Here is a 6965-nt window from a genome sequence, read left to right as displayed (position 1 = left end):
GTTCTTACGGGCACAAACAAGCAAAATAGATAAAAGTTAAACCATCTCGGAAAATTTTAGAAATCATAAATAACAATATATTACCACATCAAATCCCTAAATAATCCTTAGGGTATTGGAAATCAGGGTTCATTTCCACTGAAAAAGGAAGAAAAAAAAATACAAAAAGTAAGCTAAATCAGAATATAAACATTGTATGAAAGATTTCTAACTGTAATTTTTTTCTGTTGAAAAGTTTTTTCATGATTTGTTTGTTATCTTCAGAAACTCTTTAGTACTAAACCAATGAATAATTTCTATACATAATGTAAAATAATTATGAGATATGAGACTACCTAAATTTTTGTATAGAGTACAACTTGTGAACCAAGTCCAAAGTTGGCAATTAAATTCCTGTATAATTCTCTGTCTCTTCATTTTGTTACAGGCAAAATAATGTTGTACCTGTATACTTAATACATAAATAATAACTAAATGAAATGGCTTTCCTACTACCCTAATAAACATTTAGCTAAAGAGTTATCTAGTGTACAGTACATAAAATAATAAGGCATATTATCAGATCTTTGGTGATATTGTAGTAATGAACTCTGGTTATTAGGGGACAGGGGAGAAAGTAATGGAAAATTCCTGTAATTAACAATGGCTTTGGCTGTCAAGTCTCAAACACACTTATTCACTGTGTATTTCTAAAACAAAATGAAAATGTGAAGTCAAACTCATTTCCACAGCTCCAAGGGAATCAGATAAGAAACCTGATCACTCTCAGATCTAATTATTTTTTGTTATTTTTAACAGTAATGATGGTAACACTAAAAAAAAGGCAAAACAAATTGAGAAAAATGAAAATATTTGGTGAGCTTTTATCTTATTTTCAACTGGTTTTACTCGGAAACTAAAATATAAAATTTATTTCCAATTGCTTAATTGTCAGCAGTGGAAATGAGAACCACAAAAAGTGTGCACATTAAATAAACATGTCCTAAGTAACAATAAAACAATGCACATAGATTTTGACACAGCAGAATAGACTATGTGAATTCCATATCAGAGGTTGCTCCTTAAGTTTTATCTGTTAAAACTTTTAAGGTTGTTTTCTCCTTTGCAGTGGCCAGTCAAGTTTCTTCTGGGGCCCACTGGGGAATAGCTGTTTTTTCAGCTAGAAGGCCAGGCTTGCTTTTCCATTGCAACATTTATGTTCACTGCCCAAGTGGCTTCAGTCACATCTCATTATTTTTGATGTTTTTAATTTTTGAGGATTTCTGTAAGAAAAAAAGATTAAGCGGGGTCCATCAGAAATATGCATTAGAAATAGGAAAGACACTACTTGCTTTCAAACAGTCTGTAGGAAACTCACATGCATATATGTTTTTTTTTGACAACTAATTGAGAACAAAATAAGAAGAGCCAAAAAAAACCAAAAAACCAAAAAAACCCCAAGGAACTAATGCAAACCCTTCAGAAACAAAGTAGATATTTCTGTGAGATAATACCTTAAATTTATAAAGTGTTTTTCAGTTTACAAAATGCTTTTCTTTGCATTTTAGTTTATCCTTATAAAAACTCTATTTTCTAGGTAATGTAAGGTAAAAAAACTGAATCTGAGGCGTAGTTAAGAGACTTGCCGAGCAATCACACAGCTAGTAAGAGGCTGGATGGAGCTTGATGGTGTTCTAAAAAAATGTCTGATTGCAGACCCATTACCTCAGCTGTGACACAATGGCTATGGAATGGAGCCCAAACCTAGTGGAGGTCTAAAGATGGCAGAGGAGAAAAGGGTACCTATAATGTTAAACTGAAGAAAAGCAACAGGCCTCAAGCATAAGTTGTACGATCTCTAGCTTCTAATGAACATATACACAGACTTGACATTAACACATCATGTCACACTTGCAAGGAAAGCAAGCTACATTGCAGAGAGGAATTCTGTCTGTGTTCAGGGAAGACACACATTTCTTTCCATTATGGCTTTGTGGAGCATGGGTGGTTTAAGAAAAGAACCCTAACAGCATGAACTATAATGGTCAAGAGGTACAGAAGACTGATCCTTTCTTTCACTCTCCCACACCTTATTGTACTAGTGACATATTAAGTGCTAGCCACGTGGACCTGGAGAGGAACACCCTGAGGGTGACACTCTTGAGCGCTCATTAGCCTATGACTTCCTCCCTGCCTCCCTTCCTTCCTCCCTTCTCCTCTTCTTCCTTCCTTTCTTCCTCCCTTCCTCTCTCTTTTCCTCCCTCTTCCTCTACTTCCCTTCCTTCCTTCCTTCCTTCTTTCTTCCTTCCTTTTCTACTACACACTGGCTCTATATAATCTTAAGGAAGTTAACTAACCTTTACGTACCTTATTTCCTCATCTTTGAAAACAAGAGGGGGGAAGGGATAATAATGCTTATGTTATAGGGTTATGACAAAGATTAAATGAGTCAATAAATGTAAAGAGTTTTATATTTTACAATAAAGAGGTTTACTGTCTCACCAACTGTTAGCTATTTTTACTATATGTGTGAAATATAAAGACAAAATATACAGTTTCATGACCTCTGAGGAGCTCATAGAATAACTGGGAAAGAAGAAAGGGGATGTCAAAGCAGAAAGAAGTAGAATTTCTCAGCACATCATGTTAATTCCCCTAAACAGCCTGAATTTACTTTCCTCTGTCAACATCTCCCCTCAGTGCTAAGTGGTGCTGGGGGCTGGGAGGTGGGGTCCAATGAGAGGAAGATTGCCTGGATCCCATGCTTTCCTTGATTTCATTCTCTCTCCTCATCATCCACTATCCCCAACTGCTGCCTTTAGATTTTCAGGTCTTTCTTTTATCACAAACAGCAATAAAACTACACACTGTAGAATGTATATTACAGCTGAAAGAACACAGGAGTTTTAGGCAGTATGCCCAGATTTAATTCCCACTTCTACCATTTACTATCTTTGTGCTTTTATCTGCATAAATGGATAACAACCGAATTTTTTCCTCACAGCGTTGCTTTTCCTGAGGGGAGAGGTGGGGAGGGCAAATGAAATAGATATATTGTAGTACAGAGAAACAATCTGAAGAACTCCATCTGACTCCTGATTCTAAGACACACTCGCTATGTGTCTTGAGGAATCTCTGAATTCCATTTTCTTACCAATGAACGAGTTTTGGTAGTAATAACTGAATCATAGAGTTGAGGAAACATCAAATGAAATAAAGGACCTGCAAGTGCTTTGTAAAACGTAAAGTGCAACATAAATATTACTTGCTATTACTAGCTCATATTCACATAAAACTATTATAAGCCTGTAGTTTGAAAGTTCAATCTGTCATCTTGACAGTTATTAGTCTCACTCTCCCTTGTCAATAAACTGATTTAAGATAGTACAGGGTTAAGCAGAAAAATGGGAGGTGAGGGAGTAGAATAATTAGATTATCTCAATATAAAATAATAGGATTTAAGCAATCATAGTTTTGGAAGGGACCTTATAAGTTGCCTCTCCCTACCTGATCTAGCCCAATCTTCCACCAAGGGTAGGGATCCCCTAAATAACGCCTGTGCTTTAGTGGTCAGCTGAAGTAGGCAAAGCTGACTTCACATTGCATAGAAACTTTGTTCTTTTTTTTTTTTTTTCTAACATCTTTATTGGAGTATAATTGCTTTACAATGGTGTGTTAGTTTCTGCTTTACAACAAAGTGAATCAGTTATACATATACATATGTCCCCATATCTCTTCCCTCTTGCATCTCCCTCCCTCCCGCCCTCCCTATCCCACACCTCTAGGTGGTCACAAAGCACAGAGCTGATGTCCCTGTGCTATGCGAGAAACTTTGTTCTTTATTGCATTAACTTTCAAGAAATCTCAAAATGTGAAAGAACTGATTTCTCTGACAATTATTTAGGTTTTAAAATTCAAATTGATTTAAAGCCCTCAAATCTTTTGGCATTCATCGACCACTCCTTTGGAAATGTCACAGATTTAACTTGGAGGTGATGTTTCTTACTTTGAATTGAATATTGACTGATTAGTTTTGAGTATTCATAGTTACTTAGATGATCATATTAACTGAGGGACGTGGAATCATGTACACTCAGTTCCCTGGAGATCAAGCCAAATACTTCATCCGTAGAAGAACAGATACAGAATGAAGTTTTATTTTGTTTTGTTTTGTTTTTCTCTCTAAAATGGATTCTTTGATAGTAAAAATGTCCTTCCATAGTCAAAATCTATATCTTTGTAAGAATAGACTACTGTTTAATCCACAAAATGAAGCTTTAAAAATACCATAAAATTAGATGAGTAATTTTTTGAATGAGAGTATTAAGTCAAAGAAAATCTCCGTTTCATCTTATTTTTGAGGAATCCAGTTCAGGTATATCTAAAAATGCTTTACATTCTCTTATAAAGCTGGTGTTTCCTAAACAGCTACTTGAACCAAGGCTAGTCACACCCTACATTTTCCCTTTTGGCAACTCTGAGTGTCACTGTCCTCAAATTGCTCAACCTGATGGTGAACAGTAAAACCTGCAGTAAGCACATCTACCTGCTTTAGGAAGCAGCTTGTTTGTGAAACTTCCTGAAATCTCTTCCAAACATTTTCAACTGAATTTTCATCCATGTACCCATTTTAATATTTGTACCCATCCTCTACTTTCCTTCCCTTAGCATCTTTTGTAACTAAGTTATTGGTTGAGATTGAAAAAACAAATGATACAAGTTAATAGCTGCTTAATTCTTCTTCTCATCTGTGGTGGTTATAAGATATTACATCATTTTTCAAAGATGACTCGTATATTTATACTCCTGGCAACTGTTTTTGCATGTTTGATAAGTGTCATACATTATCTGTCCAGTACAGAATGGGAGTTTGGGGTTCATTTCTCTATTCAAGAAATATTTATTGAGAACCCACAGTAAGCCAGGAACTCTTTTAAATCTAAAGATAGAGCAAATGGATAAAAATTCCTGTCCTCATGGTGCTCTCATGTGGGGAAAGTGGCTCACAATCAAAATAAAGAAGCAAAGTGTGTAGCATGTTAGCTGGCATAAGGGAGATCGGTAGTCCCAGATAAAGAGATTACAATTTTAAATAAGGTGTGTATGAAAGGAATCGCCGAGAAGGTAATGGCTAAGGAAAGACCTAAATGAGACAAAGATAAAAGCCATGTAGATCTCTGGGGGGAAGACTATACCACTTAGAGAAAATAGCCTGTGTTGGTGTTGAAGATGGAGCACCCCTAGCGTTTCTGAGGAACAGTGGGAAGCCAATGTAGCTATAATAGAGAGAAAAGAGAAGTAGAGAGACCACTGGAGGACTTTGAAGAAAAGAGTTACATGACATGACTAAGGTTTTGACACATTCACTCTGGCTGTCATGTTGAGAATGGACAATACTGAGGCAAGGGCAGAAGAAGATTGACTGGTTAGGAAGCCAATAACAAGAATCCAGATGAAAAATGATGATGGCTTGGACTAGGATGATAGCAGTGAACAAGGTAAAAAATAGACAAATTCTAGATACTGTTTGAGGATAAAGCCAGTAGGGTTTGCTGATGGAGTGGGTGTGATGAAGAGAAGGGGAGAAGAAGAGACAGGTTGTTCACAATTCTTCTACTGCATTACCTTTCAAAGTGTCATCAAAGATCCCTGTATCACAATCACCCAAAAAACATGTTGAAAGCAATTCCTAGTTCCTTTCTCAGAACATCTGAATCAGATTCTCTAGAGCAGAGGTTAGCAAACTTTTCCTCTAGAGGGCCAGATAGTAAAAATTTTAGGCTTTGCATATGGTCTCTGTCAAAACTACTCAGTTCTGCTGATACAGCACACAAGCAGCCACAGGCAATGTGTAAATGAATAAGCATGGCTGTGGTCCAATCAAACTTTATATAAACATTGAAATTTGAATTTCAAATAATTTTCATGTGTCAGAAAAATTTTCTTTTTCAACTTAAAAAAAAAAAAAACCCAAATATTTTTAGCTTGGGGGCAGTACAATAACAGGCAATGGGACAGATTTGACCCACCACCAGAGGTTGCCAACCCCACTCTAGAGAGCACATCCCAAGAATATGTATTTTTAACATACTCATTAAGTGACTTTTTATGCACAAGAACTTAGAGACTCACTGAGATGAATTTTCAAAGTCATCAGTTCCTTTTTGCTTTGCTTAATTCATTGGTCAAAATAAAGATGGGTCTCATGAACGAAGTAAGAACCAGAATTGACTGAAATAATGGATTAAAAAAAAGATTGTCACTTGCCAATAAGAAAAAAGTTTAGAAAAAAAAAAAGGGAAAGGAAATTTAAAACGATAAGATTAGAAGTTATTAATAAGGAAAATTAGGAAATTGGGGAGAGGCTCAAGAGCTTATTATTTATAGGAAAACTCTACAGTTTCAAAAAATGCATTTACCATTAAAAAGGATCAATCAATGACTTGCACGTGACTCCATAAAGGTGAAAGGCAGAGGTCACCATATCGATCCAATCCCTTGTTCTACACAAGTTAAGATACTGTCACTGGTCTTAAGAAAAATATTATTTTGCCATGTGAAAGAATAGTACCTATCATAATTTGCACTCCATGCACAGAGCTCCTGTCTGCTGTAGGAGCCCTGTATCAGGTCTCAGGTGTTATGCGTTTACACCATGACATCTCTTTTTCTGTTTTATCATCTAATGCTTCAATTGCTTTTCTTTCTGGTATTGCACAGAAATCATAAAATCATATGGGAGAAATAAGAAAAAAGATATTTACTTAAACAGACTTGTTAATCATAATCATACTACTGAAAGAATGATCATTCTGGGCTTAAGACGATTGATTTTGTTTCTTCATTTGGTATCTCTCAACTTTATCTCTACTTTGCTGCCACAATCTTTGCTGACAATCTTTGTCTCAAGATTTAACTCACCAAAGTTTTATTTCTAAGACTGAATCAAACAGAAATTGACAATTTTTATTTTAGAGAAAATAATT

This window comes from Balaenoptera ricei, chromosome 12 (genome assembly GCF_028023285.1).
Source record: "Balaenoptera ricei isolate mBalRic1 chromosome 12, mBalRic1.hap2, whole genome shotgun sequence".
NCBI lineage: Eukaryota > Metazoa > Chordata > Mammalia > Artiodactyla > Balaenopteridae > Balaenoptera > Balaenoptera ricei.
This window is presented reverse-complemented; position numbering follows the sequence as displayed.